Source organism: Aythya marila (genome assembly GCF_965140915.1).
Source record: "Aythya marila genome assembly, chromosome: 4".
In the NCBI taxonomy this organism is placed as follows: Eukaryota; Metazoa; Chordata; class Aves; order Anseriformes; family Anatidae; genus Aythya; species Aythya marila.
In genome coordinates this window covers 1,338,129-1,357,114 of record NC_139045.1, presented here as the reverse complement: position 1 = coordinate 1,357,114, position 18,986 = coordinate 1,338,129, and positions in this window count along the sequence as shown.

Below are 18,986 nucleotides of genomic sequence, written 5' to 3'. Positions count from 1 at the left end.
TAAGTGCAAAATTTATTGTGGCCTTAATTGTTGTTCAGAGGCTAATGCATGCACAGGGTTCTGTTTATTACTATCTAGGTCACAGAACTGACTTTCCCTGGAAAATTAAATTACATTGGATATGTGAATTTCTTTATGCAAAATAATGATTCTGGATATACCCTTGACTAGAGAAGTAGGGCCCAGTTAGCATTATTTCTCAGTCCATTTTTTAGGCTTGTTTACTACAGTATAGTAGTTATTTTTTGGCAAATTTAATATAAGAAACCACACATCTGAGTAAAAACTCGGATGAAACCCTCACTAACCAGGCAGTTGCTGTAATCCTATACTGAAAAGTCAAAGAATTGCCCAAGAAATTCATGTGGATTTTTTAAAATTCACTTTACTCTAAATGCCTAATTCTTAAAGCTAGAAGAACTGGTGCACAAGCAAAGGTTTCTTACACATTCTGTACCTTGAGAATCCCTCTTGAATACAAAATTCTCTTGAAGACATAATGAATAGGGCTCAGGTATATGTTCATAAGTGTCTTGTGTCATTTGAGATGCGTTACTGTGTCCAAGAGACCATAACGAGGCTAGAAGATATGACACAAAACAAAAAGACGTGTTCCCTGTTGAGAAAGCAGCTGGAGACAAGTCAGGATGCCACAGGCGTAGCAATGGCAATTGAGTCCCCCCTCAGCGTTTCACTTGTTACATCTTCCTTAGATACATCTTGTTCATCTTTTCTTTCTCCAGTGTCTTGAAGTAGATTTCAGTAGTGTTTCAGTGGCTAGGCACTACAGGATCAAATAAGGACTCCTACAGGCAAGGAAAAAATACATTGAATTGCTCTTGAAAGGCATAAAATGGGAATCCTCAACAGGAAAGAACACCTTACTGAAAGGAGGTCAGAGACAAAAGTCCAGTTTGCTTCTTGGTAGCAGAAGGGCAGATGTAAGTTGAGAACTACATGTATTTAACTCAAGTGATGCTTATCAGGAGCTGTCCTCTCTGCTTAGTACTTTACTTTCCTTCTAAGTATTGCCACTGTCATGATATAAATACTTTAACAACCCCCCAATCTGTAACTTCTACTTTAACTGCTTATTGAGTGTCAGACTTATTTCTGCATTGATTGTTAATTTGTTATTTTCTTTCCCTTGTCTAAAAATATGGAAACAAATTTGATGCATATTCCCAACAAGAATGTTTTAATGAGGTTTCATGATACTTTATTCATCCTACCTTCTTTACCAGACAATGGGTATCCTTTAGTATCTTGTCTAGGTTATCCTGTTTTTTACCAGGCTGTATATAACCTTTATCTTTCTTCCTCAGCCCCAACAAAATCTTACATATTAAGCTAGTAAACTGGTGTTCAAGTACACCTTTCTTCTTTTCTAAGAGTTGTTTTTTGTAGAAAGTTAAGAGGAAGACAGTGCTTCTGATGATGCAATATACAGAGATACCAGGTTGTGTTCAGGGTGCTCCTCTTCATGCTGGAATCTTGCCTACTGGACAGCGTGGGTGAAAGGAACATCATCTCATCTACAGGATTTTCGTCCTTTACCTGAACAGTAGAAGAGCTATATATGATTTAATAAGACTTACTCCTCAGTCCATCTGGGTACACAATACCAGTAGCCACCAGAAACATCAGATTTCTGAGCATATATTTACAAACAAAACTACTCTTTCATCAAGGACGTGAGAGAGGCTTCTCAAGATAACTGCCTGTTCAAAGTATACTTGTTTCCCAAGCCAGATGTTATAATGTGTATCCAGCAAGTTCTTTTTCCTACCACTCCTCCTTCCAAATATCATAACACCTTTGTTGAAATGTGCACATCAAGACTTTTTTCATCTGAGTGTTCAGGCTGGGACTTGGAAGTCTGTCCTGTCTGTGCTTCCACACTCATGATTAGAAGACTTGCCAGCTACTTTCTGGGAAATGCCTGAATTAGTGCTTTATGAATGAGTACTGGTTGCTATAGAAAAGTACAAAACCAAACCACCAATAGTAGAGCTGGTGCATTGCAGCTATGTTCATACTTCATTTCTTTTATTCCCAGGTTGAAAAGAGATTTACATACAATATGGTAAATTTCTGTTACACTTCGAGATATGACTGAGAGACTTAGGAAATTTTTCTTTCAGAAAAATAGTAGGGGTTATTATCATATTGGCAATTAATTGTTGCTCTCTACAAGCACAGTGTTTGACAGGATGACTACTTATGCAGTATGAAAACCTTAAGCTCATATATATTTGCATTATGATGACCGGGATGCCCTGCTTGCTGTTCTGCCAAGCTTGACATTGCAATATTTTACTTTTTACAGGGTCATATCTTTAATTGTGTCTTATTACTGGAAATAAAATACTGAATTGAGACTATGCACGAGTGCTTCACTGCCTTTATTTGAGCTGATCTTTTTATAAGTTAACCTATCTGAACTCTGTAAGTGTTCTTCATGTTATACAGCAAACAGCAATATTACATTCCATGTCTGAGCAAGGGAGTTTTACATGAATACAAGTTTAGTGTACCTTATGCATCTCCTGAAAACTGGCACTGAATCATACTTTGTTTTGTTCAGTAATTATATCAAAATTATTTGAAAGAATTGAACACTCAGATATAGGGTCTTGTAAAAATTAACAGTGCTTCTAAATATGTTGCATTTCTTACATATTCTAAATAGTAAATTGTTTCTGAAAACTTACTTTGGGCTCTTACTGCCTAATGAACTAGCCATGTCAAGTAAGAATGATGATTTTAAAATGTCATATTTTAAACACAGTGGTTATTAACTATTTTCAGTCTTTTCCCAGGTTGATTTGTATGTTTTATCTGTGGCATGAGATCTTAAATACTGAACATATGCCAATGAATCTTTTAGAAGACAGACAAACCCTTCTGAATTTACAGTTTGTATTATTAGGCTGTCATAAAGTGGGAGAAGCCTTTCCAGTCACAAGACTATGTTGAAGTGGGAACACAGAAGTAACTTAGATGAAGACCTGCAATAGTGAGGTCTGGAGGAAGGCACTGGAAAAAGGAAGGGGAAAAAAAAAACAAAAAACAAAAAACAAAAAAAAAAAAAAAAAAAAAAAAAAAAAAAAAACAAAAAAAAAAAAACAGGATAAGAAATATGAATGTAATAAAACCAAAAATAGGAAGCTGGTTGGAATATTGAAAAAGGGGTTCATGTTTCATATAGCCACCACTCTCAGAAGTAAGGCTATCTTGGCAGCTGAACAGTATAGATTAGAGGCCTCTCTTTGTAACTATCAAACTAAAAGGTTCAAAGTAGGAATCAAGCAAGTGTCTCAATCAGATAGGCAAATTCTGGTTTTAAGGAAGAATATTGACTGCAAGGCCTTTTTATAGTCTGGTGGATCTAGATCATATGGCAGAGTACATTTCTCAGTTTGGAGGAAGTAAATTCTTTCTATACCTAGAATTGATTTTGTTTAGTGCTTTATGATAAAAAGAATGATAGAACTAACGTTTCAAGGTGAAATTTTCTTTTCAGATAACAATATGGCTGCCTGGAAGTCCTGGTCTGATACATTATGGAGCCTCACAACATCCTCCTGCTAAAACAGCAAGAATTTTCCTTCTGTGTAAGCTGTCCTAGGAGGATGACACCAGTATCTAACCACAAACGTAACTGTTTTCATGGGAGGTTTGATCAGTGGGAGGACATTATGTAACTATCCACTGATCAGATAAACTGATAACAAACAACAAAAAAAAAAAAGGATTAATCACAGATTTAGGAATGTGGAAAAAGAAACCACTTTCAGTGATGGAATTTCCTGATCAGCCAAAATTTAGTTGTGGTTATACACACAGAAAAAAAAAAAATCAAAGAGAAAACAAACAAAAATGCTTTGGTATAATTTACTGTTTAGGAAGTTCATTATTACGATGCTACAGCTAGCTTTAATAAAATTTGTTCTGACTTGTATAGCAATACAAAACTGTAGTTCTTATGACAAAGATCAGGCCTAGGGGAGAAGTTGAAATGAGATAACATGGCGAAATCCAGTTGTGAAAACTAAAGTATAACATTAGATGACATATAATAGCAGAATCAAAATAGTGAAAGTAACCTCACAGGACACCAGAGGAACACACAGATCATAAATCTAAGAGTTACTGTGAATACAAATTTGTAAAAGGGCCCTTCTGAATCAGATCAACTACCTGCAGAGCCTTATCTGCAGTACTTACCTGCAATAGCAGAAAAAAAAATAAAATTGCAGAAGTTGTATATAAAGTGTTCCTTCTCCTGGTAAAAGTCCTAGCTTCCAACAACACCATTTGTATTGCTGGTCTCTACCATATGTTGTGGGAATGAATTCCACAGGAGTCAGAGACTAGGTGGCTGACAACAAAGTCAGCTAATAGAAGGTTAAAACATGATGATTGGTGTTACCTCAGTCAACTCCTAAGTAATCCTAAGTATTGATTTTTAAGTAAAAAACAAACAAAAAAAAACAACAACAACAAAACAGAGAGATGAACAAAATGCTTGAAAGTTCACTGAGAATTATTTATTTCTGGTTTTGGTACACTATTTGACAACATTTCACAAGTCATGTCACCTCCTTTTTACAATTAGTGCTTGGTCAAATGTCTTTCCCTCTATTGGTCAGTAGAATCATAGAATCATAGAATATCCCTAGTTGGAGGGGACCCTTAAGGATCATCGGGTCCAGCTCCTGGCACTGCACAGGTCTACACAAAAGTTTATACCATATGACTAAGTGCACAGTCCAATCACTTTTTAAATTTGAACAGGCTTGGTGCAGTGACTACTTCACTGGGGAGCCTGTTCCAATGTGCAACCACCCTCTCGGTGAAGAACCTCTTCCTGATGTCAAGCCTAAACTTCCCCTGCCTCAGCTTAACACCATTCCCACAGGTCCTATCACTGGTGATTATGGAGAACAGGTCACCTGCCTCTCCACTCCCCCTCGCAACGAAGTTGTAGACCATGATGAGGTCCCCCCTCAGCCTCCTCTTCTCCAGACTGAACAGGCCCAGTGACCTCAGCTGCTCCTTACATGTCTTCCCCTCTAGGCCCTTCACCATCTTTGTCACCCTCCTCTGGACACTCTCCAACAGTTTAATGTCCTTCCTGTACTGTGGTGCCCAGAACTGCGCACAGTACTCGAGGTGAAACCGCACCAGCGCAGAGCAGAGCGGGACAATCACCTCCCTCGACTGACTAGCAATGCCGTGCTCAATGCACCCCAGGATATGGTTGGCCCTCCTGGCTGCCAGGGCACACTGCTGGCTCATATTCAACTTGCTGTCAACCACAATCCCCAGATCCCTCTCTGCAGGGCTGCTCTCCAGCATCTCATCACACAGTCTGTATGTATAGCCAGGGTTGCCCCTTCCCAGGTGCAGGACCCGGCACTTGCTTTTGTTATACTTCATGCAGTTGGTGATTGCCCAGCTCTCCAATCTGTCCAGATCTCTCTGCATGGCCTTTCCACCCTCATCAGAGTCCACAACGCCTCCAAGTTTGACATCGTTGGCAAATTTGCTCAAAACGCTTTCTAGTCGTACATCCAAATCATTGGTAAAAACCTTGAAGAGGACTGGCCCTAAAATGAAGCCTTGAGGGACCCCACTAGTGACCATCCGCCAGCCAGATGTGGCCCCATTTACCACAACCCTTTGAGCCCTGCCCATCAGCCCATTGCTCAGCCATCGTATGATGTTTTTGTTAAGTTGTATGCTGGACATCTTGTCCAGTAGGATCCTATAGAAAACGCTGTCAAAAGCCTTGCTGAAGTCCAAAAATATCACATCAGCTGGTTTCCCTTGGTCGACTAGATGGGTGATCTTATCATAAAAGGAAATCAAATTTGTTAGGCAGGACCTACCCCTCATGAACCAATGTTGGCTGGAACTAGTGACTGCATTGTCCAACAGGTGTGCTTCAATAATTTCAAGAACCATCTTCTCCGTAATTTTACCAGGCACTGACATGAGACTGACAGACCTGTAATTGCTATGGTCTTCTTTCTTACCCTTCTTGAAAATTGGCACAACATTTACCAGCTTCCAGTCTACTGGGACCTCTCCAGATTCCCAAGATTGTTGAAAAATAATTGAGAGAGGTCCTGCAATGACATCAGCCAGCTCTTTAAGCACCCTGGAAGGGATCCCATCCAGACCCATGGATTTTTATGGATCCAGGTGGAGTTGCAAACCCTGCACACATTCAGGGTTGGTTGGGATTTTGTCTTTCGCACCGTCATGGTCCTCCAGCTCAGGGCATCCTGGGTCCCGAAGCCCATCATCAGTGTTCAAGACAGAGGCTAAGAAGGAATTAAATGTCTCTGCTTTGCCTGTGTCATTGTCTGTGAGGAGACCTCCCCATCACGTAGCAGACCTGTATTTTCTTTGGTTCTCCTTTTTCTGTTCATGTAGCTAAAAAACAACCTTTTTATTGTCTCCCACAGACTTGGCCAGCTTCAACTCTAGTTGGGCTTTGGCCACATGAATTTTCTCCCTACAAACACAAACAGCATCCCTGTATTCCTTCCTTGTCACCTGACCCTCCTTCCAGCAGCTGTACACTTCCTTTTTTCACCTAAGCTCCAGCAGAAGATCCCTGGTCAGGCAGGCCAGCCTTCTGCCCCGCCTGCCTGTCTTCCAATATTTTGGAATTGCCTGATCTCGTGCTTTTAGGAGGCAGTGCTTAAAGACTGACCAGCACTGATGGACACCAGTGCCTTCAAAAGCAGTTTCCCAGGGGACCTTGCTAACTAGTTCCCTGAGCAGCCTGAAGTCTGCTTTCCCCGTATCCAGGGCTGAAGCTTTGGTGGCAGTTTTCCTTCTGTCACCACAAATTCTAAACTCAGCCACTTCATGGTCACTAGGGCAGAGACAGCCGCCAATTGCCACGTCTCCCACAAGAGCCTCTCTGTTCTCCAGCAACAGATTTAGGAGGACACCTTTTCTAGTTGGCTCCCTTAGCACCTGCACCAAGAAGTTATCATCTAGGTGCTTTACAAACCTCCTGGACTTGTTTGTGTCAGCCATGTGGTGATCCCAGTTGACGTCTGGCAAGTTGAAATCCCCCGTAAGGACAAGGGGAGTTGATCTCGAGGCATCTCTTAGTTCTGCAAAGAATAATTCATTGGCATTGTCGTCCTGGCCGGGTGGTCTGTAATAGACTCCCACTATGACATCCCCTTTATTTGTTCGTTCCTTAATCCTTACCCAGAGGCTGTCAACTTTGCCATCGCCAACTTGAAGTTCCACACAGTCCAGCCCCTGTCTCACATACATCACCACCCCGCCACCTCGCCTACCCTGCCTGTCCCTCCTGAAGAGCCTGTAACCATCTATTGCAGCACACCAGCCACAGGATTCTTCCCACCAGGTTTCGCTTATGCCAACAATGTCGTAGCTATGGGACTGGGCCAAGACTTCTAGCTCGTCCATTTTATTCCTCATACTGTGTGCATTTGTGTAGAAGCACTTCAAATGCACCTCCCTACACACAGCACCTTGTGGAGTTGACCGAAGGATCTCACTGGCACACAGTCCCCCTGATTCTAGTGCACCATCCCTTAGCTCATCACTGGCATGCCTGCTTTTATCCCCTTCCTCCTTCGACAGTAGCTTAAAGCTCTGTCAGCCCTGCCAACTCTTCAGCAAAAATCCTGACCCCTCTCTGAGAGAGGCGCATCCCATCTGGTGCCAGCAGGCCTGGTGTCACGTAGACCTTCCCGTGATCAAAAAACCCAAAGTTCTGCTGGTTGTACCAGTCCCGAAGCCATGTGTTAATGTGGTGAGCCCGCTGGTCAGCATCTATCCCCCCTATCGGAGCATAGAGGCAAACACAACCTGCACCCCTGATCCTTTAAGTAGGTGCCCCAAAGCCTTGGAGTCCCTTTTGATCACTCTCAGACTTCTCATTGCTACCTCAATACCAGCCTGAAAGACCAGTAGTGGGTAGTAGAAAGAGCAGTAGCAGGTAGTAACCAGTAGTCTCTTCATTACTGAAATACCAATTGACTGTCATTTACGTTAAATTCACAATGACAGGACTAAAACCATATGGTTCAGGAATAAAGTATAAGAACATTCTGAGAAAATAACAATATGCCTTACAGGGAGGCATCTAAGAAGCTTAGTCTATTTAGGATACCAAAGAGCAGGCTTAGTGATATATATATTACTTTCCAGAGTGCTTATTTGTGAAGTGTTCTGATAAAGCAGCCTCAGTACTTGAAGAAAAAGGAGTACATTTAGCTAAAAGTGAGTAAATTAATGCTGGAAGTTCAATATAATGCTATAGCAAGGAGAGGAAAACTGCAATATGAAAACATATGCAGTAATATGAAAAACTGTTTTTAAGTTGATCTATTTAAATCAAGATGTTTAATGTTTGATTTAACTGTAGCTTAAACATTTTAGCGTGTTACATAGGTAGGGCCAGATCTTTCATATTCATAGTGTGATTTCCCCACAAATAAATTTGGAAATGATCATTGTACCTTACTAAACGATCGCAGATGAACTAGCTTTCACTGACTTAAGAATAATACAAGCACTTCAAAAATAATGTATCTGTATGAGGCAAAGACCATCTAAGAAAAGGAGATCTTTTTTTCCCCCTGTATAAGCTACTAATGTTCCAGCACTTAACCTGGAGGCAATCTCTTTGAACAGAGCCTTAAGAATTTGAGGTAAGTTAAAATAAATCAGTACAGTTATCATATATTGTGCACAAAATTGTGACAGTAAGGGAAGATTCTTACTACCTACTTCACTGCTGTAAGTCTGAGTTCAAATAAAGTAGCTATCTAATAATGAAAAAAAATAAACAAAAACTAAAATGAAATACCTTAATGTGAATTACTCCAAAAAGTAGTATTTCACATTTTTATGTGGGTATGCTTTTTACTGTCTCAGAAATTCATCTTAAGGTCAGTAATGTGTCTACTGATAATGTTCAGCTGAATTTTAACTGACCAAAAAAGATGGAAGCTTTTCAATTAAGCTATCAATTTCCTACATACACTAATCATCCAATGTGATGCTGTTCCCTTGAGCTATAATCATTTCTTAAAATAACAGGAGAGAGTACTGCCCTTGCTTTTATGATACAGACTTTTTCCATCCAGAAAATAACATCCTAGGTATGTAGTACAAACAGAGAAAGGGGAAATCTTTTCAGACAAAAGATAATAAAAACCTCCCTAAGTTCTAACATATCACAAGCTATGTTTACTTGTAACAAATTTCCTAGCTATTCCTGTCTGCCCACCACGTGCTAGTTAAATGGTCTTCTGATACACTTTATTGCTTTCTTATGCAGTTGATTCCTCTGACCTTTGAAGGGTAGCAATAACATACATACCTCTGCATACGGAAATCCTGGGTTAGCCTCATATATCTCTTTTAATATCAAATTTAATTTATATTTTTTAAATCTCCTTTTTTTCCATGAGTTAGTGGATTGTCCTTTAGTGATTAATATGTGAGCAACTTCTCTTTGGGCTTTGAGAGCTCTTCTGTCAGCTCACTGCCAGACTTAAGAAGCATCTCCCAACTTGTGCCTTCAGAAGTGGGAAAGCAAAGAGAGGCCTTTGGTTGGGGGCTGAAGGAAGCATGACTGGGGTAATGGTGCATCCAGTGAGCAAAAATATATGTATACATGCAGAAGCTTTGTAGAACTGTTTGTGTGTGTATGCATGTGCATGTACCCATAAATGTGTTCGCTCACAGCTATGTGTTTCTATGGATATGCATATATACACACTTGCACCTTCATAATACCTATTTTTCTAATGAAGTTGTGTTATCTTCCCCATGAAGTTCTGAAAACAGATTGTTTGTATTTGAAAAGCTGGGGGAATTTAGACTGCAAACTGATTTCTATTTTACTTTACTTCTTTGTGGGAGAAAGGAAAGGATTGTTGCTACCTAAAGCCCTTGAGGTCAAACTTAATCATTAAAACTTTCCCACAGTACATGTATTTTGTCTTAAATAAATTGTGATTAAGTAAAAACATGATGTGAGCATAGCTGGGACTCAAGCATTAATGTTTGCTCATTACTTATTGTTAATCACACTATGGCTGCTTCAGATATTAAGAACTAGCAATCAAAATTAGAAACAAAGATGAAAAACAGTACCATAGTTAAAAGAAGTTTATAACCATTTTGCTGCATCTTGAAAATGAAGCATGAAAAGCGGGGGGGAGATCAGAGGGGGGAGAAGAGTAAGAATAATACTTTTTCAATGGGCAGGGTTTTGGTTCTGTTTTTTGTTTGTTTGGTTGTTGTTGTTGTTTTTTCATGGAAACTTTGAAACAATTACATTATCAAGAACTCCAAGCAAAGAAAAGCAAATTATAAATATTTGGTTTTACATATTCAAAAGTAATCTCTTAATACCACTGACATTAATGTGATGATATTGTTTAAACAAAGAAGTACTTGTAGAATTTTTAGACAAAGATTTACATTAAATTGGAAATCAAGGAATGCCCTCAAAAGAGGATTTTTTGCTGTCATAATCAGGAATGGGACAGGATTTCCTAGTAGCAACCACTGATGCAAAATGGATTTTCTTGTCATGCTGCTAAATTGTGCCTATTGCTGTCAATAGGATAAACTGGATGTTAAAAGCCTGAGGTGTTTACATTTGAATTACAAGATTTTTATTATTAATATTATTTTTAAGTAATTCCCACTTCATATAATGCAAAGGATAAGATAAAATTGGAGTTAATACTGTTCACTGTTTTAAAGTGGTGAAAAAGCGCACACTAAACGATGAAATGAAGCAGAAACATCTGCTCAGCTGAGAAAGGAACAGAGAAGTGTACTTTCTGTTTTCTACCTGGATAAAACATTTCTTACGAACAAAAAGTGGCAGTGTACCTGAAGCCTTTACCTTTATTGCTATACAGTGTGTCATTTTGGATCAAGTCTGAGGGACCTGAGGCAGCTGTCAAAGTACCACCATTTCTCCTGTGCCTGCCTTAATAATAAGCCATGTAGCAGCATGGTCCTCAACTTGGACAGACAAAAGTAAAAGGAAAAAATACCTTCCAGTAGTAAATGGGAAAATATTTTTGATAATGCCTCAGCAGACATGGATGCAAACTAAAATAAATAAACATGTCAGAAGATGAGACACACTTTGAAACTATAACCTACATTGCTGAGCTACGGTGTGCTGAATTGTTTTACAATGAGGTACATTTTAAAAGGCAGTAAAATGTGCAAGTGTAGAGATATGGAGAAGGCTTCCTGGCATCTCACATTTTTTGTAAGAAGGTAAATTCTCTTCATGCTTCAAAGTTTTTTGACAAACAGAACAACAATTGTAGAAATTAGAAGAGGGAGGTAGTTCTGCAAAGTTAAGCACTTAAGCACTTCCCTGATACCTGCTGGAAACCAAGCTGGCAACAGATGAACATGCTTTACTATTTCCAGCTGGTAAAGACCTGGGAATTGAAGGGGAAAAATGCAGAAGGGATGTGACACTAATATTAGAATCTTGTGTTTCATTTCATTTGTGATTATGGAAAAAGAGCTGTATAAAAGTAGGTGATGATTCTTTATTTTGAATTACAGGTCAGAATTACAGACATAAAACCAGAAAGTAAAAATAAATAAATAAATAAATAAATAAATAAATATCTCTGTGCCAAGCTGATTATAGCACACAAGAGTTGAAAAACCAAGTGCAACCATCGTTAATCCTGCATAGTAGCAATAGCACCTCTGGGTGATTACACACAATGTACAGTTCAACTTCAATTGCCCCAAATTTGCTTAGTTTCTTCAAGTAATCCCTTGTTTTCTTACTGTAGTTTTTGTAATGTGGCTCTCAACATTCTTATTAAACCCACTCCTACCCCAGTTAAGTTTCTTTTCCAATATGGCATGTGTAGTTTGTATCAGCAAGGCATATGAGATAGCTGTAATGTTGTACAACACAATGAATAGTTGTCCAGAATCTCTTTCCCTGGGTTAGCAATTCTTGTTATTAAACTTTTGGCACTTGCTTATTTCTCCTTTAGTAGATAGCCTTTTTTTGATCCCTTTCCCTTCTACTCAGGGAGGGGTAGAATAGAAAGAGAGAAAGATAGGATCAGTAAGAGAAATAGTAGTCAGATGTCATGTCACACTCATGCTTTGCTGAGCAGCAGTTAGAATTCAACAATCACAAATTAAAAATGATGTCAAAGTAACATTACATTTTATCACGGTCTGATAATCAGCAACGACACTTACTTCCTTAAATTCTAATTCTGTCATAAAAATCTTAGATATGCATAACAGAAACCATATCACTATAGCAAAAATAACTTCAGTACAAACAATTAACGATCAGCTATTATCACTAATAGAAGGGGATTACTTGTACCAGCTGCTCTCATTGACTAAATACAGACTTATTAATGTTTCTTTTCAATTGTACCGTTTGAAAAGCCCGTCATAATTCTCATACCACATGATCACCTACCAGCAATGACAAGTCTGTGACACTGATTCCTAAATAACAAAATAAAATTAACATTTGACCTTTCAAAACTTAGCTCAGAATCAAAGTCCGTGTTCTAAAGCTCAGGTAGTTCATCTTTGCTTGGCTGAAAACAGCAAGAAGCCATATAGCAAGCCACTACACTAAGCACAATGAAAGAGCACAGAGGTATTCAGTTTACAGAATGCAATTTACTTCTATTAAAATGTTAAACATACTGCATGCACAGCACACTGTACCAAGGGAAAAAGAAAAAAAAAAAAAGTCTAATAACATTAGAATGGCATCTGAAATAATTAAACTTTGTTTTTCATAACTCTGAGAAGGAAATGAATTGAAAGAAAAATTTATCTTTCTAATTTTTAGAAAAAAATAAATAGCCTGTTGTTTCACTTCAGTTCTCATGAAATAATGCTTTAAATTTTGATGCCAGTTTCTTTTAATTCTTACATCGTTTTTACATTTTAAAAAATGGTACAGCTTAGAGAGTCTTCAAAAAACAAGTAACAGCACATGTAATTGCCCCATAACAAATTTTTTTCATTTTTTTCCCTTTACCCTATGTAACTGGAGGCTCATGCAACATTTGAATTCTGCTTTCCCTAGACTGCCTCTAAAGCCAGTGGAGAATAAAAGAATCTCTAGAGAGCACTGCAGCACAAATTCTGAATCATCTTTTTTAGATCTCCCTTTTCAATCACATCTTTTGAGCCTTTCTTGAAATGAAACAGAGCAATTAAATACCCGTTGTCCACAACAGTTAAATATTCTAAACAAATCATGCATGTGTGAATGGTCCATAATATTAAGACCCTAGTGAGGGAGTTCTCCCACTCACTAATTTACAGAGCAAATGGATGACATTTAAGTTTCTTATGTTGGTACACATTTTTATAAGAAACTTTGGAATTGTAAAAATTTAGAAGATAAAGGAAAACTTTACTAAAAACAGAGTAAATACCAGAGCTAATATTTTAAAAGCACACAGAAGACTTCAGCAATCTAGTTGTAAGAATTAAAATGTTACTATTTATATTTCATACCAATATCTTTGCAAGAAGCTGTGCTTTAGGAAGTTTCTTTTTGTTTTAATAGCTTTGTTTATATTGGCATCAAGTGGTATGATGCACAAGTCTATTCTTATAATAGCATCCTGGTTTTATCTATTTTATTAAAGGATGCTCTAAAGCATTTTAGGGACTTAACAGAAATCAAGGCCAAAAATGCAATACTTATGAATTTGTAGTATGTTCTATTTTAGAGACAATGAAAATTCCTTTGTTGTAAAGTGATTATGGGTAGCACAACTCTAATTTTTATTGCTTGTCCATGCACATTATCTTTTCAAACAAAATCAATTTTCCATCTATTTGGACATACTCAAGGTTTCCTTTCCAAAAATATAATTTCTTTCACTTTCAGTGCAAAAGCATAGGACCTTGTTATGGCTTATCAAGATTTATCCTCAGGACATTCCAAATGCTTAATGGAAGTTATCAATATACACCAGTTCTGTTTCATTTTGAAAACAAACAGCCAGCTTACTAGGATAACAGGCATCTTAAATACTTTGTGCTACAACACTCAGCAGCATACTATGTAAGCAAAGCACAGTAAGCAAAATGAGACATGACACAAGCAAAGTAACTCTATTAAATGACAAAATATTTTCCCTGTTCTTGTACTCTGAAATTATTTTGAAAGACCGAAAGAATTCTATTTGCATTTTGTCTCCATAATACACGTCCTTTTATTGCAGCTGTCTAGATAACAAATGTATATTCTGCAAAAAAAAGAAAAATAACTCTGTACACAGTAGTTTATTCTGAATAACCAGGAGTCAAATGTTATGGTAGAAAGCATTTAGTAACACAGTGGAAGAGTAAAAATAACATCATCTTGAAGCAAGAAAATATAGCCCCAGCTATATTGCCTGGAAGAGTGGAACAGTTTTTAAAGGCAAGGTTTTTTTATTTCTTTTTTAAAAAATAATGATTAAAGGAATTCCAACATTATGCAAATATGATTAGCTTAGATTTGCTACTTTATGCAACAAGCTGTGCTTTAGGAATCGTGTTTTTATTTTGGTAGCTGCTTTTCCAGTGGCAGAGAAATTATGATGTACAGCTACTGACATAATAACATCCTCATCTTAATAACTTTATTAAAAGTATCTCCAAAATAGGACAGTGCATAAATACACAATTCAAATCAAGTCAACCAAACCATCTAACTTTATAAAAAGAACTTAATTTTTCAGTGTCAATTTAAGTTAACAATTCTTTTATTCTGTTCCAGATAAGATTATTTTTTCACTTGCTGAATAGTTGTTAAATTGGTGAAAGATACCCAATAAACTGAAGTCCCAAAGGGACTAGTGTTACTGTGTCAATGTTTTAGGACTTGAGGCAAAAAGGGATGCATGATACTACATTCAACTCATTGCAGCCTTCAAAGAAATACTGATGCGATTTGTCGCTTAATTTATGTAGACCATGTAATAGCATTAATTTCTATTTCTAGGTCTTCATAAGACCTGCTCTTTTGATTGGCCACTCCTTTTAAAATTTCTCTATTGGCTTTTCCTTTTTACTGCCTCAGAAACAGTTTATTTTCCCCACTTTCTGACTCTTTCCCATTCCAGCTCCACCTCCCACCCCTTCTTTAAAAACCTCTGAAATCACGTCTAGCCTCTTTTCCAGATAAGGCTGTACTCAGTTGTCCAGTTTCTTTAGCAGCTACCTCAAAGCAAGATGTTACATGCTCTGTAGAAACACCTTTATTTTTTCTTCCCTTTAAAATGTCTTCTTTCTAAGGTAGCATCTAGAATTCAACGTGCCAAAAATCCTTCATGAACTACCTATTGAAATATTTCCAAACTTCTGCTGCCCAAAATATAACATGTCTTTCAAGACATACTGAGAGAACATTTCATTTGAACTAACCATGGAATAAGGTCTTTTAACTCTGGTCACTCCACACCTCTATTACAGTCTCATTCATGCCATGGAACCCGCCTCAGGCTGTGCTGTTGTTCTTGGCTGGTGACTGGTAAGGCCCTGGGCCATTGCAAGGTGGCCAGGCTGACAGCAGGTGCAAACACCCAAACCCCCAAGGTATCAGTCAGCTCACAAGGGTGAGCGTTCTCTGTGTTCTCTGCTCAGCTTGCAGGTAAAAAGAAGCCACATTTAATTGAATTAATTTGGATCTCACAGACAGGCTACCATCTCGTGTCCATACATTAATTAACATGTAAATCAAAGTTTAAAATAACAGTGAAAGATTCAGCTTCTTGCCATGAGATGATGATACAAATATCTAAAAAGCAGTCAATTGCAGTTTATAGCAGCAGCTGTAAGAACAAAAATATTAAAAGGTATCCAGAAATCAAGTCTGCAGAAAAGACACTAGTCAAATCACAGCATGCTTGTGACACACACAATAGCTGCAGTATAGTTTCACAGTTCTCTAGGGCACTAATTAAAGGGTAACCTTGCTAAAAGACCTGATAGCAGGTAGCTTTCCAGATGTGGATTCTCCAGGCAGTAGTAAGGCAAACGTTAAGCCTAAACAGCAGAGAAAAAAGTGTGTGGGGTGGGGTGGGGGGCGGAGGGCAGGGTGGGCAGTCTGAATTTAAATGTGCTTCTCTATCATATAATTCTACCTTCTATGTATTTTAGCTGGTTTAAAGTATAAGGTAACTTAATTTACATTCTTTGTAATATGGAACTTGAAAAAACCCTGTAAGAGTTTAACTGAAGAGAACTATCTAAATTCATTTGGGGGAGGGGGAGAGAGAATGACTTACACATAAAACTGAACTTGTCCTACCCAATATTTTGCAGAATATCACACACACAAAATTTACACTGAAAATACACCAAAACTTTGTGACCTTTTTTCCAGTGAAAGTATTTGTGCATGCAAGGTAGTGCAAGTGAAAAGTCTTCAAGAAAAGAAAAGAAAAGGATACAAGTTTGGAAAAAATCTGTGAAATGTCCAGTCTTTTAATGATCTTTCCTTAAATTTCATTCAGTTGCAGCATTACAATCAAAATAATATTCATCATTCAGGATATGTTATTGTGGAGACATCTGTATTAACTCTGAAATATTGATCTGTTAATTGTTATATAAACTTCTTTTCCTGCCTGAAACAACCTAGGGGCTTGTTAAATAGAGATTAGAAAAGGAAGAATAATCTCGTAATATAGAATTTGGCTTTTCCTCTAAGATCTAAAAGTTCTTTTCCTCAAACTCCCACTGGCTTCATTGTGCTCCTGGAAAAGTCAATCTTCATCACACTTGAAAATAATATTTTGTTCCTTCTATCTGGCTCAGAAATAACATCTATCTACAATTTAAATTTGTTGAGGTATAGAATGTCAATCATTACACAGAAACATGGGAGCTTCATTTTCCTTGGGATGCCTAGGCGCTATTATAGAGAAAATAATCACCATAAAAAGAGTTGGCACAAAGAAATACATTAGTGAATGACACAATTTCCAGAGCCCATGAAGTAGGCAGCCAGCCTCACTTGGCTGTCAGGTACCTGCAGTGACAACGGTTTTAAGACTTCCAATAGAAGAGGATTTCTCATTTTTCCTTTTCTGCCTATGATTTTTTGCATTGCAGATTAAAGTTCCTCGTGCATTTTCTAAATTTATACCCAGTTTAAGTATTAAAAGAAAGTAAATGGACATAGGTAGATTTTACAAAATGAGTGAAATTTCATTGTGAAACATCATTGTATTATTTAGCAGGCCAGCTACTCAACTGATATTAATTGGGGAGTTACAAGGATTTGTACAGAGTACTGACATATATATATGATGAGAATTTGACTCAATTTCTGCTTACAAAACCAGATTAATCTGAAGACTAAAAACTTATTTTTAAACCCTTTTCACATTTACTCTCAACCTTCATTATGAGTTGCTGACTTGTTTGGCGTTTGTGGATCTGTGAGTCTCATTTGAATAAGTTCATTATTATACTGCCAGGAGAAACAAAATTAAACTTAATTAGAGGTCACATCACCTCCAGCTCAAGTTAATTAAAAGCCTAATCAAACCTTTTGGGAAACAGTAGCCTGTCAGTGAAAATATGATAAGGAGAATAAAGCTCACTATACCCACACTAAGGACAGTAACGTGCCTGGTTACTTTTTATTTTATTTCAACTCATTTTGCACAAAAAGAAATATAAAGAATAGCATATATATTCTCATATAAAGCTCATATTAAATAAAACCATTTGTCAGTTTTCTATCAGTCTGGAAAACAACAGATACTGCAGAAAGAAAGGCATGCATGGATCACAACATGTGTCTTTATGCTTCCCAGCACATAGGTGCAAACTGAAAATAATTAGCAAGGTCAGATTTCCAACTTAACTGCAGTTGGGAGAAGTACGAAAAACAGCTGGAGGTCTAGCATAACTAAATCCCAGTTTAATAAAGATGAGCTGAGTAAAACTAGTGGCAGAGTGCGTAATATGACTGAGTCTGGAGACACATTGCACTGACCTGCTGTGTGACCTAGGAAAGCCACTGCTTCTCCTGGGTGTTTACTTTGTCAATTTAAATTGTCCATTTTATGACCCATAGCCTGTCTCTTCTTCAAGTGAGTGCGTAGTCCTTGGAGGGCTGGTGCCTTGGTCTCAGTTTTGTTCTTTTGGTGCTATAATCATTGACATAAAGCTTCAGATTAATATCCATAGATATAAAGAAGACAAAGATTTGTGCAACTGAGTGACTATTCCTGTAAAGGTAAAAAGCTCATATAAAATAATATTTACACAAATATAATTACCCTTTGTCATAAAATACATTAATTGAGACAATTGAGACAATCTTTCATTCTCAGTAAGATATTTGATTACTGCTATCTTATTAATTAATAGATGTTACTACTACTCATGTTGCTTCTGAACATATCCTGCAACTTTATTCACAGTAAGCAATACTTAAAGTTATTCTCTCTCTCCGTTATATTTTCTGTCATTTGAGAAGGTGGTAAGCCCTGCAGATCTAGACCAGCCTGTTTTCATTTGTACTGGTAAGGATTTTAGGGAACAAAGGGATTCCTTTTGTTATTTTAAAGCCATCATCTGACTAAAGCTCTAATATTAAAAGGCAACTACTATGTCTCTGTGAAGCCCCGCTCACTGCAGTGATTTAACGTACTCAGATCTCCTAAGGATCAGGTCACAGCCTTGATTGAGTGCATGAAGAATATTTATGTGTCTCTGTGTTTCTGGAAGGAGGCAGTACACATTGTGAATTAGCCTGGCATAAGTTTCTCTAAAACAATGTCTCTAAAAAGAGTTATTGTGAATATACAGAACTAATACTGTGTTGGGACTGTGTTAAATAGATCCACAGCCAAATATAGTTTTTTTGTGATGCTAAAGTCTCTATCTTGTTTTGGCCTTAGTGGGACTAGTTATTA